Source organism: Thermobia domestica, chromosome 5 (genome assembly GCF_964235325.1).
Source record: "Thermobia domestica chromosome 5, izTheDome1.hap1.1, whole genome shotgun sequence".
Classification (NCBI taxonomy): domain Eukaryota; kingdom Metazoa; phylum Arthropoda; class Insecta; order Zygentoma; family Lepismatidae; genus Thermobia; species Thermobia domestica.
Window position 1 is genome coordinate 312,844,330 of NC_137458.1, and position 20,640 is coordinate 312,864,969.

Consider the following 20,640-nt stretch of genomic DNA (forward strand, 5'->3'; position numbering starts at 1 on the left):
TAATTCTACGACATATGTATCATGAATGTAAGCTAATTACGGTACGAGGAGGAGCTTTGGAAGTAAGGGTTGCAATATCCTTTTCAAAAATAACAATGTTAAACGGGAAAAGATAGTTAATTCAACTTTCTTCTTCTTCTTCTATTATTATTATTATTATTATTATTATTATTATTAATAATAATAATAATAATAATAATAATAATAATAATAATAATAATAATAATAATAATAATAATAATAATAATAATAGGAATTTCGCTGCCGCATGTGATTTTCCTAGTTGGATAAACTAGCAATTCCACAAATAAATTTCTTTCCTCTGAGAGAAAAATCAATAATACTTTTTTTTTTTTTTAAATCTCTTGTTTCTTGTATGAATTGGCCATCATCTGCTCTGAAAGCTTTTTGGCAACGCGAAAATTAAATTCAATTATATTTAAATTGGGAACGAAAGAATGAATACGCATAGATAGAAACAAAGAAAAAAGAAAAGAAACCAATAAAAAAGAAATCAGAAAGCCTGAAATCGTAGTTGGTTTTGCTCTATTGGACTCATTCATTTCCTTTCCTTTCCTTTACACTTTCAACTAAGGTTTCCATTTGCCGTAGAATGAAGCAAAATCAACATCTATTTTTTCTTTCTTTGTATCTTTTCTGCTAACGTAAGAGAAGGTCTTTGAAAATACATTTTTCTTTTTTTTAAATATTATATTAATATTTCTTATATTTTCATTTCCAAGGTCATGTAAAATATATAGAAATTTTTTTTTACTGGTATTGCTTCTTAGATACTTTCAGTAAAAGTAAAAATATCAACGAACCGATTCACTGACCTTGACATTGTGTAGAGTTCTTGTTCGCTCCTTTCTTTCTTTATTTTATACACTTGTAGGCATACAGAACATTCCCTTAGGTGAGCTATTTCATATCACATTTAGTTGTAATTGTTGTGTTCTGTGAGAACGATCTATAGGTGATAAACAGGTTTGCTTTTCCAATATGTTACCTTGAAAAAAAAGCATAGAAAACAAAACAACAAGAGACAGAAAACCAATTGACCAAGCAAAAGTTCGCACGTCACAACATTTCGCACGCTTGTACACGCAGGTCATGGTCCCTAGTTAGAGATCGATCAGTTAGATGCAGATAGGATCCGTTTGCTTGAATTCGTTCGGTCAAAGCCTAATGTAACGGTCCATAATTCTGGAACCAAACACATGTACACCATAATACTTCACACGCTTATACAGCTGGTTAAGAGCACAGAGATTTATCCGTTAGATACAGATGGGATTGGTTGAACTCATTCGGTCGAAGCCTAATTGTGATGGCACATAATTTTGGCACCAAATGCCTGTACATCATAATATTTTAAACGTTAGTATAACAGGTCAATATCAATCAGTTAGATTCAGATGGAATCGGTTGAACTTGTATGGTCAAAACCTAAATGTGATGGCCCATAATTTGGAACCTATTTCGCATATATGTGCAGCAGGCCAAAGTCCTAAATTACAGATCGATCAGCTTGGTGCAGATCGGATCAGGTCGGATGAGCTTGTAGGTCAAAGACTAAATGTAATGAATGGCTCATAATTCGGAAACCAAATGCCTGTACACCATTCGCATCTTGTACAGCAGGTCAAGATCCCAAGTTAAACATCAAATAATTAGGTGCAGATTTGATCGACTCAGTTGAACTCGTACTGTCAAAGCCTAAATGTGATAGCCCATATTTAAGGCTATCACGACAATACACCTTTATATTTTATATGCATGCCAAACTTGTTTAGATCTACGACTATGCAAAATTTGGTCGAGATAGGACTAATTTACTCGATTTCGAGAAAATATGTTTCGCGAAAAGAACATCAAGTCCACACTTTAACTTTGCTAGCCCATAACTCGAGATCCAATGTCCCGCACACTACAATATTTCACAAGTTTGTACAGTTGGTAAAGTTCTATTATCATGTAAAGTTTTGTCCAAATTGGAAGAGTTTGGTTGAATTCGTAAGATGCATTGATTTCTCAGGGAAGAATCAATGAAGAAAAAACAATAGAAAGAAAGAAAAGAATACTTAAGTTTTTTTGGTTAATGAATTACCGCACTTGATATATCAATCCAAGTTATAGCGTCATCCTTATCATAAGTTTTCAACCTATCTCTTCAACTGGCATCGCTAATTAAAAAGGTTCTATATGCTGTAACCTCCAGTTAACATCTGAGTCTTGATCTAGAAGTTATTTTCGTTATATTGTTCATCTCTTACTCTCCTCCTTTTCCCTTCCACTTTACCTTTTCCCCACGTTCTTAAGAGTACATTTACTCCTCAATTAGTGATCCAACTATTTTACTTTCTTTTCTTTGATTCTTCCCACTATATGTTGAAAGTGTTGGTTTGAAAAGAATGGGGATAGAAAGTACAAATGAAGAAGAGTTAGCGAGAGGTGGAGAGAAAATTGTAATACCAGAAAGAGTTTTAAAAGAAAAAGAAACAGGAAAAACATTATTTCAAAAGGTATTATCCTATCAGGGAGGATTTGATACAAGGTAGGATTTAATATTGCAGGAGATAAGAACAACATTGAATATAGTTAAAAGGAGATAAAAGAAATGATTAGAATCAAGTTAAAAATGTTATTAGGGCTAAGATAGAAGGTAAGAGTAACTGTTAGAGGAGAGAAGAATTATAGCGGACACAGTTAGAAAGAGAAAAAGAACTGGTTAGGACATTTTTGAGAAAATATTGTATTATTAGGGATGTAATAGAAAATAATGGTAGAAAATAATAGTGAGCGATGGAGAAGAAAATAGTAATACTGGAGGTGTTCAAAAGAAGGAAAGAAAGTGGTTAGGGTGTTATTTAAGAACAAATTATCTTATTAGGGATGTGCAAGAAGGTAAGGGTAAGTGCTGAAGGAGAGAAAGAATACTGGGTATAGTTAATATGAGCATACAAATTGGTTAGAGTATTGTCTTTATAAAAAATAAAGTTTTATAGATATAATAGATGGGAAGGAGCGGAGAAAAAGATGCAAAATACAATTAATGGATGATATTAAAGACGACAATTCTCTCCTCTTTAGTACTGTGGGAGATCAAACTAAGTGTATGTATGGAAACTCGTAGGCGACAAATGACCTTCCACTAATAGTAGAATACATTTTCGTCCATTTTCATAATGACTTCTGGTGCCACGGTGGCTCAGTGGTAGAGCGTTCACCTCTGGTGCATCGGGTCCTTTGTTTGATCCCAACTTGCGCCAAGTGAGCTTTGTGATGGACAAACAGCGTGTGTGTGGGTATTCTCGAGAATCTCTCGTGTCCTCCCACTTTCTTCATTCCAATATTTCATTTATTTCTCATCATCACCGTCTCCTTTAACCTAGCTGGCATAAGCGTGGGACGTAAAACTTAAAGATTTCATTTTCATTTCAAAATGGCTTCTCTTCTGAGTTGCACAATAGAATACACCTGAATTAACTTTTTAAGTTACGTATCTTCGTAAAACAAAGGCTTCTTTATCAATCCTATTCTTGCCTTTGTTTCTTACTCACAATTCATTTACGAAATGATTTTATAAATGGTTATTTTTACTTTTCATAATATTTAATTTTATAAACTTTATCTTTCTCCCTTTCTCCCTATCCTTTTTTCATTTTTCATGACTTACTAGCAATCTGTTGTTATTACATTATTCTCTTACTCTCCATTGACTTCTCATTTCTCTCTTTCAGTTTTGTTTCTATTAAAGGAACTCAGAATTTTGCCTAGTATCTAGTTCTATTAATTATTCTTTGTATATCTCTTTTTTCTTTTTTTATTTATTTATTAATTGGTGTGTGGCTACAGTCATCCTCACCTCATACAAAATAGTTGTGGAGTTATTACATTGCATCGCTAAATCAACTTAGTTAAAGTTTGTGCGAACACTGATGCGAAGAATACCCGTTGGCTAAATTCGAAATCGAACGCATCATGGAGGAATAATAACCAAAGAATTTCTTTGTCCATTTGAGTTCTGGATATTCAATCAATCTTGACTTTGTTTTGAACGCCTATATACACCATCGATGGGAAGGATTTTGCATTCGAAGTAAATGCACCGTGAAGGAATATTTGTAAAGTAACGCATATTTGCGTATACTTCTATTTTATTTTGTTAAATTCCATTTTCGTTATTTAATCAGATTATTTCTTTCTACGACTGAATTTTAACAGAATCTTTGAAATCTTTAATTCTTTCAAGACAGAACTTTTACTTATGATGTACATTCTCAGACAATTTGAATAAGCATGTATTTCATCATTAGAAATTATACCAATAAATGCAGGACTAGTTTCCCTTCCTGTGCTCGTGCATTACCCTCCGCCTAGCCTGATGCTCTTTACTTCATTGTTTGCATAGGTCATCGCTTTCTGTCGAACAAAACCACGAAGACCACGTACGCAAGGGGTATTCATCATGAAGATTTGAGGAGGATCACATTGAGTGTAGAAGAGACCATTCCATTGGAGAAGCCTATCTCCATATTCGACCAAATACCATTCTGAAGGTTCTTTGCCCGAAATTAAAATACCGCCAATTTTACAGTAATTATGTGATATATTCAAATAGATAAAAGATATTTGAAATGTGGAACAAGAGCGCCCTAGATAATATTATTTAGCATAAGTTACCGTTATCACAAGTCATCTAGTGACTTCCGTTTTCAGCCGTTTAGAAACGCGAAAATAAATGCCGATTTTCAAAATGGCTCGAAATCGAAAGCAGATAAGTGAGTCGTGATAACGGTATCTCATGTAAAATGATATTGTTTAGGGCGCTCTTGTTCCACATTTCGATTATCTTTTATCTATTTGAAAATATCACATAATTACTGTAAAATTAGTGGTATTTTAATTTCGAAGGGATGAGGCCTCTTAAGTGAAGTAGAAATGAAGAACGGAATTGATCGCAGATTCTTCATAGGAGAAGCTCCAACGTCCCTAGCAGCTTGACAGGATTAGGTTCCAGTTGTCAGCCAGTTCCAGTGTTACCAGTTCCCTTCAGAGAGAAACCCATTCATCATTCCAAATAACGAGGACGACGCTAGTCAATCAGGAATTACTCAGGCTTGTGCTCTTCCTTTGCTTCATGATTTAAACCTTTCTCCCTTTAACGTTTTTTCCAACTAGTCACTTTTTAAATAAAATTTAAGCATTTGAATTTCATTTAAATTTAAACATAACCCTTTACAGTAAAGTAGCGTGTAGGGCGTCAGTTTTCATCCCCATACGTTATATCCCTCCTTGTAAGCATTTAGTGATTATATTCTGAGATACTAACTGATCGTCTCACACACGGCATAATATTAATCTAAAACACTCTCTTCCGTAGAATTCATGTCTTTCAATGAATTTTGGTCAAATCTTCTATAATGATACAATATCGATTGGCATCATTTTACTTTGTCAGATTTGTAATCGCACGCGTCCCAAGGTGAATAATAAGCGAAAAATCACTTTCTCCCATACAGCTTAATGGAAGCTGAGAAAGGCATCAGTTCACTTAGAATAGGTCTTTTGAAACATATACCGTACGGGAAAACCAAATATGTTTTTTAAGCTTTCAGTTTCTTCGAGGTTGACCATAGCAGTTACGCCCTCTTATGAAGTGGTGTCACCTGAAACGATAGATATCAGCAAACAACTTGTAAGTTGAAAAAATAAATTGTCCTTATTGCCTTAATATTTTATACGGGGACCACGGTGGCTCAGTGGTAGAGCTTTCACCTTTGTGCATGGGGTTCTTGGTTCGATCTCAGCTCGGGCCAAGTGAAATTTGTGATACTCAAACACCGTGTGCGTGGGTTTACTTGGGGTTCTTCCGTTTCATCTCACTTTCTTCGTTTCATCATTTCATTCGTTTTTCATCATCACTGTCTCCTTTAGCCTAGCCGGCATAGTCGTAGGACGTAAAACTTAAAGATTTAATTTTAGTTTATATTTTATACCCATTAGATCTCAACTTTTTTTTTTTAAGAAAGAAGTAGTGGCTTTCAAAACAAATGGGGTTTGGGAAATGAATACTTTCTAAACAAAATTAAATGTTCAGTATATTGTTTTTCCGTTTGGAGTTTTGCACTCTACTCAGTGGTCGAAGTGAGACGCCATACCGCCTCTGGTTTTTCAGTGATGAAGGTATACCGCCTCTGGTTTTTTAGTGATCAAGACATACCGTCACTGGAGAAAAGATCCTGAATATCTTTATTAAATCTACTTTTATACACAGTAATTGACGAATAGTTTTGCACATAAAACTATTTTATTTCTTATGGAGAAGTAGTTTCTAAGAAGTACATTTTTGCTAACTTTTTCCTACTTTTTGTTTTTAAAATGAGGTGTCTTTAAAGAAGTTCATCTAGTTTATATTTTGTTGTACCATATTGAATTGTTTGTTTCTTATGTATGTTTGTATGCCTTCTCGACTTAATGCATATAAATATCGTGTTTTGAGCATGGGCAGATTTAGAGGTCTGCTGAGAGTGGTTGGTCTTCCGAGGTTTGGAATACCTCTCAGTCGAGTGGAGAGTCCGGGGAGTTTTCCTGCAGCAAATTATTGATATAAAAACTCGGTTTTTGAACATTTTCGTGTATAATTCTCTACAACATAAGGGGGTATATTTTTTTTTTTTCAGAAAGTTGGTGTGAAATCAAAGTCTCTCCATGCTCCCCCCTTCCCGTAACTACAGAAAAGCTCTTCAATGGTCTTCAGTCATTAGGTAAATAGAAATGTAATCTTTTAGGTACATACATACCCTCACTGTATTTCAACATTTAGAAAGCCGGCAGGTTGAGTCAAAATCGCAATCAAACATACCTCCTCTGCTTTTTATCCACTTCAAACACTGACTCTACGTGGTCGAGATATATCGCCATCATAAATATTGGTAGGTCACTTGATGCAACGGAGAAGCTTCCATGCATATGATCTTCAGTTAAGCTTTCTGAACTTGACGTACGATTTTTCTTTTTTGGTACAGTTCATTAACTGTAGCCTTCTTCATCCCCTCCATCTGGTTGCTGACACCACACAATCTAAAACGTCCCTCATGATACAATTTCTTCTTAACCAATGTCCCAATCAGTTTCTCCTCCTCTTTTTTAAATACATCTAAAATTGTCCACTTCTTACTAACTATTTCTAACAAGATCTAATATGTTTTCCATTCGACCCAGTTATTTCTCTCCATTCTTCTTCACACCAACATTTCGAATCCTTCTAGTCTTTTTTGGTCAATTTTGTATATAGTCAAGGTTTCAACATCATATAGTACAATACTCCACACGAAGCATTTTATAAGTGTTTTTCTCAATTCTTTATTCAATGATCCACAAAATACACTTTTATTCCTCCTAAAGCCCTTTTTCGCCATTCATATTCTTGCTTTTGTTCCACGCTCAATCACGCCAATCGCTTCATTCTAATCATCGTGGGTTCTGTCTTTCTATCATTAATTTTCATCCCATATTTTTACAGCCCTTCCTCAAGTTTTTTTTTTCTTTTTTACCGTTTTATTGATTTCTTTTCAGCTTTGTCGGTAAGTACCCATTTGCAAACCATGTACACCGAATCGCTCTACCCCCTAGCGCTTTCTAAACAACATGTTTTTTTTTTACATCTTAAAAAGACAGTAATGGTTGCTAAGGAGTTCGTTAGTTATAGACAGAATCAAGGGCGGAGCCAAGGGGGACTAAGGGGCTATAGCCCCCCCTTGACGCTCAGGTTTACAATGGATAAAATGGGCTTCAATTCTGTTTTACACTGGATATAACGGCAAATAATGATTTAGCCCCTCCATTGATCATATCCTGGATCCGCCACTGGATAGAATTAAAGGATAATTCCACGTTTGTTTCTAATAACAGTGCGTGCTGAATTCAATGCTTTTGAATGTAGTTGAAATCTCGCTTGGTGGCATTCTTTTTTCTAAATTTCCCGCTACTTATGACTTAGAGCTTTTGTATTTTAAATATATACGGGTGATTGATTAGTTTCTAACCTAACAAAAAAAATCACAATTTTCTTAACTGACGTCAAAAACAAGAAGAAGAAGAAGAAAAAGAAGAAGGCTCCACCCATTTGTGAATATGTATGCCTCATAAGATTACCAGTCAAAGTGATTTAATTTGTTTGGCTTAGCACAGGGTTGAACAAATTTTATACATGGTGATAGTGAAATCAGTGTTGCTAGTTTGAGTTAAATTTCCCGCGGCGTAGGGAGATTTAGCAATTTTTTTAAGGAGAGGAAAAGGGAGATTTTATGGATATGAGATAAAATGTAAGGAAATTTAGCTTTTCAACAAATGTTGTTACTAAGCACTGCGGTAGTATGACGAAAGATGATGGCATTCTTTCCAGAAGCCCACACACAAAGTGGCCTTTTTTTTTTCACAATTCGTCCGGGACCTGGTTTGAGGACGTCATTATACAAGATAGCATTGAAGTAATAACAGAAGATCAAGAGCACAAATGTATGCTGTGGAGATATGAGCACAGTATAATAATCCATAGATACGTAATAATGCTCTCTATAAACAATAGTGAATGAAAATTAGGGAAATTTTATCTTAACAAAGGAATTTTTGAGCATTTCTGAGGGAAATTTTAAATTTAGGGCCTAGGATCACTGAGTGAAATATTTTCGGTTTTAAGCGCTTTATTATTATTATTTTCTTCTTTTGGCAGTTTTATTAGTTTCTGCTTTCGAGACTTGTTGAAGTCAGTCAACTTTTTTCTTTTTTGGAAAAGTTTTAATTGTTTTCAACGAAATTTTAAAAAGTTCGTTACTGAATTCCCTATGTCTGTGTCTCTGTGTATGTATCTGTTATTTGCCATTTTTTCAATTTTGAGCTCTCCATTCGATAGAGCATCAAAAACTATCTGAGAAAGTGATGGAATTTTTCACGTCACTCTTACCGTTCCGGAATATTGGCCAAAAAAAGTTCGGATTTCGGGAGATTTAAGGAGCCATATCTCAGGAACCGTAAGTCATAGGGATTTGAACCCTGCATTCAATAGAACATCAAAAACTATCTGAGAAAGTGATGGAATTTTTCGTGTCACTCTTACCGTTCCCTATAAATAGGCCAAAAAAAGTTCGGATTTCGGGAGATTTAAGGAGCCATATCTCAGGAACCGTAAGTCATAGGGATTTGAACCCTGCATTCAATAGAACATCAAAAACTATCTGAGAAAGTGATAGAATTTTTCGCGTCACTCTTACCGTTCCCTATATATTGGCCAAAAAAAGTTCGGATTTCGGGAGATTTAAGGAGCCATATCTCAGGAACCGTAAGTCATAGGGATTTGAACCCTGCATTCAATAGAACATCAAAAACTATCTGAGAAAGTGATGGAATTTTTCGTGTCACTCTTACCGTTCCCTATAAATAGGCCAAAAAAAGTTCGGATTTCGGGAGATTTAAGGAGCCATATCTCAGGAACCGTAAGTCATAGGGATTTGAACCCTGCATTCAATAGAACATCAAAAACTATCTGAGAAAGTGATAGAATTTTTCGTGTCACTCTTACCGTTCCCTATAAATAGGCCAAAAAAAGTTCGGATTTCGGGAGATTTAAGGAGCCATATCTCAGGAACCGTAAGTCATAGGGATTTGAACCCTGCATTCAATAGAACATCAAAAACTATCTGAGAAAGTGATAGAATTTTTCGCGTCACTCTTACCGTTCCCTATATATTGGCCAAAAAAAGTTCGGATTTCGGGAGATTTAAGGAGCCATATCTCAGGAACCGTAAGTCATAGGGATTTGAACCCTGCATTCAATAGAACATCAAAAACTATCTGAGAAAGTGATGGAATTTTTCGTGTCACTCTTACCGTTCCCTATAAATAGGCCAAAAAAAGTTCGGATTTCGGGAGATTTAAGGAGCCATATCTCAGGAACCGTAAGTCATAGGGATTTGAACCCTGCATTCAATAGAACATCAAAAACTATCTGAGAAAGTGATGGAATTTTTCGTGTCACTCTTACCGTTCCCTATAAATAGGCCAAAAAAAGTTCGGATTTCGGGAGATTTAAGGAGCCATATCTCAGGAACCGTAAGTCATAGGGATTTGAACCCTGCATTCAATAGAACATCAAAAACTATCTGAGAAAGTGATAGAATTTTTCACGTCACTCTTACCGTTCCCTATATATTGGCCAAAAAAAGTTCGGATTTCGGGAGATTTAAGGAGCCATATCTCAGGAACCGTAAGTCATAGGGATTTGAACCCTGCATTCAATAGAACATCAAAAACTATCTGAGAAAGTGATGGAATTTTTCGTGTCACTCTTACCGTTCCCTATAAATAGGCCAAAAAAAGTTCGGATTTCGGGAGATTTAAGGAGCCATATCTCAGGAACCGTAAGTCATAGGGATTTGAACCCTGCATTCAATAGAACATCAAAAACTATCTGAGAAAGTGATAGAATTTTTCGCGTCACTCTTACCGTTCCCTATATATTGGCCAAAAAAAGTTCGGATTTCGGGAGATTTAAGGAGCCATATCTCAGGAACCGTAAGTCATAGGGATTTGAACCCTCCATTCGATAGAGCATCAAAAACTATCTGAGAAAGTGATAGAATTTTTCACGTCACTCTTACCGTTCCCTATATATTGGCCAAAAAAAGTTCGGATTTCGGGAGATTTAAGGAGCCATATCTCAGGAACCGTAAGTCATAGGGATTTGAACCCTGCATTCAATAGAACATCAAAAACTATCTGAGAAAGTGATGGAATTTTTCGTGTCACTCTTACCGTTCCCTATAAATAGGCCAAAAAAAGTTCGGATTTCGGGAGATTTAAGGAGCCATATCTCAGGAACCGTAAGTCATAGGGATTTGAACCCTGCATTCAATAGAACATCAAAAACTATCTGAGAAAGTGATAGAATTTTTCACGTCACTCTTACCGTTCCCTATATATTGGCCAAAAAAAGTTCGGATTTCGGGAGATTTAAGGAGCCATATCTCAGGAACCGTAAGTCATAGGGATTTGAACCCTGCATTCAATAGAACATCAAAAACTATCTGAGAAAGTGATGGAATTTTTCGTGTCACTCTTACCGTTCCCTATAAATAGGCCAAAAAAAGTTCGGATTTCGGGAGATTTAAGGAGCCATATCTCAGGAACCGTAAGTCATAGGGATTTGAACCCTGCATTCAATAGAACATCAAAAACTATCTGAGAAAGTGATAGAATTTTTCGCGTCACTCTTACCGTTCCCTATATATTGGCCAAAAAAAGTTCGGATTTCGGGAGATTTAAGGAGCCATATCTCAGGAACCGTAAGTCATAGGGATTTGAACCCTCCATTCGATAGAGCATCAAAAACTATCTGAGAAAATGATGGTATTTTTCACGTCACTCTTACCGTTCCGGAATATTGGCCAAAAAAGTTCGGATTTCGAGATATTAAGGAGCCATATCTCGGGAACTGTAAGTCATATATAGATTTTATTTTGCAAATTTTTCAATTTTGAGTCCTCCATTTTGAGCATGTGTCTTCGTGAAACAACATATCGTAGAATGTTTTAACAGAACTCTTAAGTAAAACATGTGGAAAAAGTTTAGTACTCCAGGAAATTATAAATGAATAGATATATTACAAGAATTGTTTAATGAGTATTTTAATAAAGTACCGTACATAGAACAATCTGTATAAAGCCTGTAGAAGTTAATAAGAAAAAATAATTCTTTTTAAGCTCGTTCTAGTAATGCTCTTGGAGCATTCTTAATTGTTTTTATATATTTCTGAACGTAATTCCTCCTGAGTTCAAGACACTTCTTATATCGATCCAAAGGATATCATCAACCTCCAAGCAAGAAGGAAAAACAATTCGGAGCTGTAGTGTTGAGGAAATCACTAAGAGCCATAACAACTCCTTCTTCATTGCTAGAACGTAGGGTATTACAATGTTTTCTTTCTTGAGCTGGAACACAGGAAAAAAAGCTTGAGAAAACTAAATCTGGTGACGCAACATTTCAATTCTCCACAGTTTGCTGTTACACCAGTCATGTGTTACCTTAGTGCATCATGACGATCACAGACAGCTTTGCACGGTTATTTCACTTTTCCCCCCCAAGCAAACACCTTCATAGTACACTCGTAGCATTTTGTGATAGATAGTCCAGTATAAGAATGCCCTCAGGGATCTACAAAACACTCGTAAAATACTTTTAGACCGGGAAGGAAGGTTGTGTTTCCATTGTTTTTGAAGCTTGTTTTATTTCTGATTTACTCATTAATTCGCCTAAATGTAATTTCGCCTAACATTTGATCATCTGCCGTTCACAAATAAAATCAAATACGTCATTTAAAGTGAAATATGAATTCGCATTTGGTGTAATTCTCATTCTATCTAACCATCTCATCAAGAATGAAATACACTTTATATGGTAGACTTTAGTGTTTCTATAGCTGTACTTGTACAGAAGTAACTCATACACATAGCGAAGGACTTATCAACAAGAAACAGACGTGCCAAACTTTAAGAATTTCAGATACAACGTTTATTACCAGATAACTCATTAGATTTAGAATAGAAGCGAGTGACTTATTAGTAGATCACGTGACTACTTGAATAAAACTAAGGTGACTCAACAATGGATGATTCACGACCTCTTCAAAGATCTAGAACAAGACAACCCGCCACTTTACCACGCGATCTCTGTGATGAAACTAAAGTAACACATGGAAAGATCCAAATCAAAGGGGTTCTTCCAGTAGATAAAGAAACCTGTTTTAGCAAAAATAAAGAGACTGAGGGGTGCAACATGTGACCAATTGGACAAAAGTAAGATTACTGATTACACTGTGAAACAAATTTAAACTTTTTTCTGTCCTTCAAATGAAATTATGTGATTTTAACTAAATGACAGATGCTGAATTCATTGGTGGAAACCAAAATGTTTCATCACATCACGTTTTTGTTGGGCAGACCAGAACACATTATGCGAAATGTACATGTTTACATATATTTACTGTCTAATGTAGGCTAGGAAGGCGTAATATACTAAGATTAAATTTTGTTGATTTACCCTTTAATTTTTTTTTTTTTTTTTTTTTTTTTTGGTCGTTTACGCTTGTAGACGTCTGAAGTCTCTCTAATGATAGACCAGCAGTACTCAACCAGCATACTTTCAGCACATTTTCCCCTTTAAAGCTTTTAAAATATGGCAATGTCCTGATCAAACCGTTCTCCGTATTCATCACTCACTGTGCGAGGTTTTGAGGGAAAAGATCAAGATGTGAATGCAAAAAGTGTAATTTTAATGACATATTGTATCCCATGAGTTGAAAACTGCGCACCATGTCACTAACAATAGCTTCATAATTTTCAGCCTTTACATTTCCAAGAAAACCTGAACATACCTATTTAAATGACAGTCAGCTAATTTCTCAATTTCATAGTGTTTAGTTTCAGTCTTCATCCTGCATGACTGGTTTAGTCTGTGAACCAACACAAATACTCCTTAAGTTTTGTCTCACTTAAGTTTTGGAATTTCCTTTTCTCTGTCTAGTGCTTTAACAAAAATCTTCATCAACCCAAGCTTCATATAGAATGGTGACAAAAATACATTTTGAGGGTTCACAATTGGTTTACGAGATATGTTCTTGCAGCTAGGAATGCAATCTTGTCTTTGAAGCCAGAAGTCTTCACCCATATGCCATTTGAATGTATTATATTCAATGAAGTCCAATATCGCACTTATACTTCATACGTCTCCTTTGTACGAGCCGCATATGCTACAGGAACGGATGCATGAAAATTTCCAATATGGAAAAGCACTGCCTCCAGACTGAGTTTAAAGTTGTCAATGAACAAGCGACATTCGGTGGGATTATGTTCATGTCACAAAGACTGAAATAAGACATCTACATCTATGCAATAAGCAATGCCTCCATTTTCAATAAAATAGTTCTCAAAATGACGTTGTTGTTTTCTAAACAAACTTATTTTAACATCTTGAGCTAAGAGATTCCAACCTTGAAGCTTGGAGCACAACAATTCCGATTTTATTTTAGGAAGATTAAAGTCTCGTAGAAAATCGTCAAGCTCTTCTTGTGTGATCAAATGAGGTGACGTTGACTGGGATGTAGATGGCTGAAATTCTACATCTTCTCTGTTGCTTGGAACGACTTATATATCTTTTTTTTTTCTGAATCAATAGTATAACGTTTTGGAGCTTTAGGTACTGGAAGATCTTCATTGTGAGCAACTGGTCGAATAGCTGACTTTATATTTTGGTACTGAATCTGATGTTTAGATTTAGAGGTAAAACCCTTTACATCTGTCAAGCAAAAGTAATAGTCAGTACATGGTCTAGTTAATCGCACCAAATCATAGGAACAGCAAATTTCACAGAACTACGTTTTCCTTGTAGCCAGTTTCTCAAATTCCTGGAACACATAGTGCAACATATGTGTAGGACCCAAGACATAATTGTCTCCAACTCTACAGCCAAAGTACAGTTGATAAGCCTTTTTAAACTAAAGGTGTAAGGCTGAAATCAAGATAAAGAGTGAGCAGAAATACGAGAAACTAGTGTTTCCTCGTATAACACAGAAAAAGACTCCTACGCAGTAGGAGAAAATTGGAGGGATGAGAAGATTCTCTCTTGAAGCAGCGTATTTCTTTTGTAAAGAAGAAAAATTGTCGCTTGGATGATGTTTACGCGTAAATGAGCGTATAGTGTAAGGTATATTACAAATGCAACAATTTTTATCTTAAACACATTTCTGCCCTCCCCTGTGGTCTTATGGATAGAGCGTGCACCTTTGGTGCATGGGATCTCGGGTTCGATTCCCAGTAGGAGAACATTGAATGATATAGTGGCTCGGATTCTACCTTAAACTGTAGGCCCAATTTTCATATAATCTAGCTGCTGAAAAGGTACGCTAAACCAATCATTAATCATATTTCATCACCACCCGTAAAAATACAGTAATTCACAATACAAAATTTCAAACTTTTCAATTTTTCGCAAAATTGGTACGTGATACATAAAAAGTAATTGCAGATTTGACTTTCTCATGCAAAAATACATAAGCAAATCGTATTTTCATTTAAAGGACAGATTTCGTGTTGCACAGTGTTATTGAGTGATGCGACCACTTGGCAAACACTGAGAATACCTATATAATCTGATCACGCAACCTGTTTGATTAACCAGAGTGACTCGTCAATGAATCACTTGACATCTTCCACAAAGCTTCGGTGATATATCGGTGTTTACGTGACACCATTCAAAAAACTAAGATAACTCACGAGCAGATGACGTGACACCATGGATTTCTTGGTTAATTTGGAGATAATCCTCCCTTTCAGCGCAAGGACTGTATGAGACATAGACCTGTATAACTTAACCTGGGATCATAATTAAATGAGCTTACATCTGGAATTAAACCAGGTTTGCTAACCACATAGCCACCAGGGAGCTCGTAACATTTTGGAAATAACTTAAGTGAGTCACTGGTGGGTCACATGATCTCTTGGGACAAAATTAAGATGATTATTCGGTAGGTCTTAGGTCAATCAACATGTTACTACTGGTATATTATATGATATATTTAACTGCATTGACAGTTGTGATAGCTTACTTTGTGTTAACTTATAATTGGTTCACCACATATTCAAGTGACCAGATGTGTTCGTCTAGATTATTAATTGGCAAACGGAGTTGAAATTAAACGTCCCACAGAAGGATGCAAGAAACAAAGAACAGTGTTGGTGTTCAAAGGATCAACTTAACCTTGGTTAATTTCAGAAAAAAAAAATAGAAAAGTTGCCAAGCATATATTAATGATATTTGGGTTAGGGAAGAGAGACGTAAAATAAGGAAAGAAAAAAAAATCTACAGTCAGCGTTTTCACATATGAAAGCAATTCGTCAAATGCTATAAGCAAGTAAATACTGCGGAGCGAGAAACGTAGCAAGCAGAAAGTTGTTAGAGGTCGCTTTTCCTAATTTTAAAAGAGCTTGGTTTACGAATTAAAACTTCTTGATCAATACATTTACCCAATCTCTCCATGTGACAAAAAATCTCGAAAACTACTTGATGGATCACTATCAATTTTAGCCGCGATTCAGAGTCAAAAGTTAGGAATCGAATTCTTTAATGGAGGTAATTCTTGTACTGTAAGTGATAGAAATCAACAACATCCGGTTTTAACGTTGATAACTATGGAAAAAGCACGATAATAGATATAGAGAAGCAGTTTTAAAGTTGACAACTATAGAGAAAGGAAGATAATAAATAGAGAGAAGCAGTTCTAACGTTGATAACTATAGAGTAAGAACGTTAATAAATAGAGAAAAGCAGTTTTAACGTTGATAACTATAGAGCAAGAACGATAATGGACAGAGAGAAGCAGTTTCAACGTTGATAACTATACAACAAGAACGATAATGGATAGAGAGAAGCAGTTTTAACGTTGATAGCTATAGAGCGATAACGATAATGGACAGAGAGAAGCAGTTTCAACGTTGATAACTATAGAGAAAGGACGATAATAGACAGAGAGAAGCAGTTTTAACGAATACAACTGTAGAGAAAGGACAATAATAGATAGAGAGGAGAAGTTTTAACATTGATAAATATAGAGCAAGAACGATAATGGACAGAGAGAAGCAGTTTCAACGTTGTAAGAACGATAATAAATAGAGAGGAGCAGTTTTAACGTTGATAACTATGGAGTATGAACGTTAATGGACAGGGAGAAGCAGTTTTAACGTTGATAACTATAGAGTAAGTGCCATAATGGACAGAAAGAAGCAGTTTTAACGTTGATAACTATAGAGAAAGGACGATAATAGATAGAGAAAAGCAGTTTAGTGCAATCGATTAAGCGTTCCAAGAATACGTTTCATCTCCATACTTACCTCTCTACTAAAGCGGGAAATGATAGAAATCCATTACTCCTTCCGGCTTCAATAGTAATTGAGCAAATATTACACTATCCAAATCAAATTCCTTTACGTGCTATACACGCGGAACTGCTATTTTTCTCTCATCGATTATTTTGTATTGAATGTTATTTGTTTATCTATTTAAGTATTGTTATTTTGTATTTGATTGTCTTCTAATTATTATATATAGAATCCTAATAGTGACATATATACTTCTTACAGTGACGCATATATAATACTTTTAATTTTAATACATAATAATGATATTTATTAATTTATGTAGTGGTCACTTTAGATACGAGGGATTGCTGAGAAGTCTTTAGTTTTCCTAAGAAAAACAAGCCAAAGATTTATGGATAACACCGGTCAACAATAAAAATGTCTCTGAAATGAATTTAATGCTAAATTGTTAAATTGAGTCCCACAAACACGAAACCGTTAGCTCTTGTTTTCAAGAAACATTTCTTTAAGTGATCCGTTGCAGAACACTTTCTGTAACTTTTAGACGAAATACTTGAATTTCGATGAATATGTTTTCTAATAATAGAATTAGGATCATGTGGAAAGATTCCAAGAGCAGTACTCGCCTGGAAATTCATTTAAAACTAATTGCATTTCTGCTGCTATATGAAGAACGCCTTCATCACAAGTAATTGGTAGAGCTGGTTGATCGAGAATTCTAAGTAAGCTTGGAAAATTACTCATGCATGAATATATATATATATATATATATATATATATATATAATCATAAGGAGTTATTGGTTAAGGCAGAGTGGGGAGAAAATCAACCTTTTGTGGAAGAATGCCAGCTTCTGAAGTAATAACATGAATTTCAAACATTCTTAATAATGGTTTTTATTTGTTAATCTTCCAAGAACTCACAACATACTTAGACTATCATTAACTCTTGGTTTTTGAACTCGGCAGACGGTAAACTATATTTGCCTTCAATGGCTTTAAAATATTGTGGAGTGTTCACTTGCGTTGATGGTCTGCAGTAATCTCTAACTTGTTGACGTGGTAAAAGGACACCTGACATTTTCCTGAGCCTGTTATGAAATACTATAGAGTAGATGTTCGTGGTTTACAAGGATTTACACTTCCTAGTAGTTTCCTGCTGTAAAATAATACCGTATCATGAATACCTTGTGGATCGGAAAGGCTTGCTTCTTCGTGATCTGTAGCTCCTATAATAAATTTTCTACTAAACAAAAAGACTTCGAAGTGCAAGGTTGTACGTGCATACCTTCAGAGTACAAGGTATGCTGTGCAGGATTAGGATATGGCTTAGTAACTTTGTTATGGCTGGCATTTAATCAAGTTGTATTGAACAATGTTATCAGCCGTTTGCTCTTACATTTTCCGTAAATTAAATGATCAGTCATTGAATGCAAAGGAGTTTTCTTTCTCTTCGTATGAAATTTATAAAACATTAGGAGAGCGAAGTCTTTCATTTAAATTATTGTAGAAGTTTCACCTGTTTCTTTGCTGATCTTTCGTTTCAACACACTGTGCTTGTTTTTACTCTGAGCTCAAAAATACTTGGCCGTTATCCTTGATATGAGAAATAATGTCAATTTATCCATGTTGAATACATGAAACAAGAATCAAATTGTGATTAAGATAACGTGTTGTTTTTCACGATTTTTCTAGTTGATTTCTATCCCCAAATTAATTGTCCAAGCTGATGTCTCTTTCCAGAAGTGAGTTCCAATTGTCCTGTCAGCCTCTTTGATTTGAGAAACAGAACGTAGTTTGTCTACTACTTTATCAATAGTGATAGTTCATGAATAAACAAACTGAAACTGACGAGAAATTGAAAAATATCATAAAATTCTTTTTGTTTATGTATAGCTTAATTTCTTTGTTAATAATTAAATATTCCCGAGCCTGTTTAATAAATAACAATGAATCTCAGTACGTGTTAGGCCATAGTCATTATTTACATTGACCTGAAGAAGTAATCGACTATCCTCCATTAATTGGCTTTTCTATTTGTTTGGCTTAATACTTTTCGTTGATTCTGCTTTCTATATATTTAAAGGCAAGCATCCGAACCGAGTTTGTGGTAGTATAAATCTGCTGCAAACAAGGGCGCCCATGTTGTAGTTTCCAAGGGGGGTCAAATATAAATTCAAATATAAAATCAAATTTTGCTATAACTAATGTAAAAACTCTATTGGGCTTTCGATATTCGCAAGTACGATTTCTTCTTAGCGGGGGAGTGCCCCACTTTGCCCCCCTGATGGGCGCACTTGGTTGCAAATACAGCAGAATGATCTTCAAGATCACATGTTCTCATATACACATTATACTGAAAGTTTAGCATTATTCATTTTACTTATTGTTTTCACGACATCCAGAAAATTTATCAAAGAAGCCATTCTAGTCACTTACATACATGTAGTGCCACGTTATTTATTTATTTATTTATTTATTTATGACTTCTTTTACGTGGCGAAGTTAAGGCTCTGCAGCCTTCTCCGAGCACTTAACCACGTGCATACATAGAAAATATTAACAATTACAAAAGAAAAACATTGAACCACATAAAAAAATATACTACTTAAGTAAAAAGAAAATAGTTAAACGCTTCAAAAACAAAAATTGAAAATAATATACAATAGAGGAAACAAAATAACATGAAGAAACCTAAATTGCATATTGCATATAACGGTACTAGAAGTATGAATATATAAGCAGTACAAATTAACATAGGTTACCGCGTTATGTTTGTAGATTTAAAATAATTACCTGCTATATGCACATCTTTTGGCGGAGAAACAATTTTTGTATGACCATCCTCTTGAATATACCAGAGGCGTCATTTAGGGGGGCAGGGAGGAGCAATTGCCCCCTGAGTTTGAGATTTATATAGATTTTGCCAATAAAATAGAAGGAAATCAGTGAAAAACGCGAAAGTTTACTTATATTAAGGGGTCTTGCCCCCCCCCAAGCAAAATCTGAAATGACGCTCCTGGAATATTCTCATCCATGCTTCCAACTTCCCAGGACAAAATGTTAACTTCATTTTTCTACGGCCTCATTTAGCGTAAATTTCTATTTATTTCACCCCCTCTCATTGATAGATATTAATATGAACTCCGTTCTAGGGATGCGCACGAGACAAGATTTGAGACTGTCTCGACTCGAAAATGTGCTGTAAAAGTGATGTCTCGACTCGAAAAGTATATATTTTTCTATTGGAAGAGCTGTGTCTCGACTCGAATTTTGTCAGGAAAATTCTGTCTCGACCTGAGCCTGTTATGAAATACTATAGAGTAGATGTTCGTGGTTTACAAGGATTTACACTTCCTAGTAGTTTCCTGCAGTAAAATAATACCGTATCATGAATACCTTGTGGATCGGGGAGTACATCCCTACTCCGTTCATTACTTCCGAAACAGTGTCAGTCCGTACGATATGATATATTAAATTCAGAAAAGTGGTGTTGAAGCAAGTAACACAGACTATTGTTGCTCTGTTGAACGCGTATAACAAAAAGTGTCTTAAATCGCCCTTACTAAGATTTATGCTCGCATAAAAATAGTGTGATAATATGGCTGCACCGTTCTTAATTTAATCTCGAATATAACACACAGAACTGCTAAAAACTTCACTAACTCTGTCAAATTGAAAGATGGGGGAAAATATTTGTACCGTTGGGA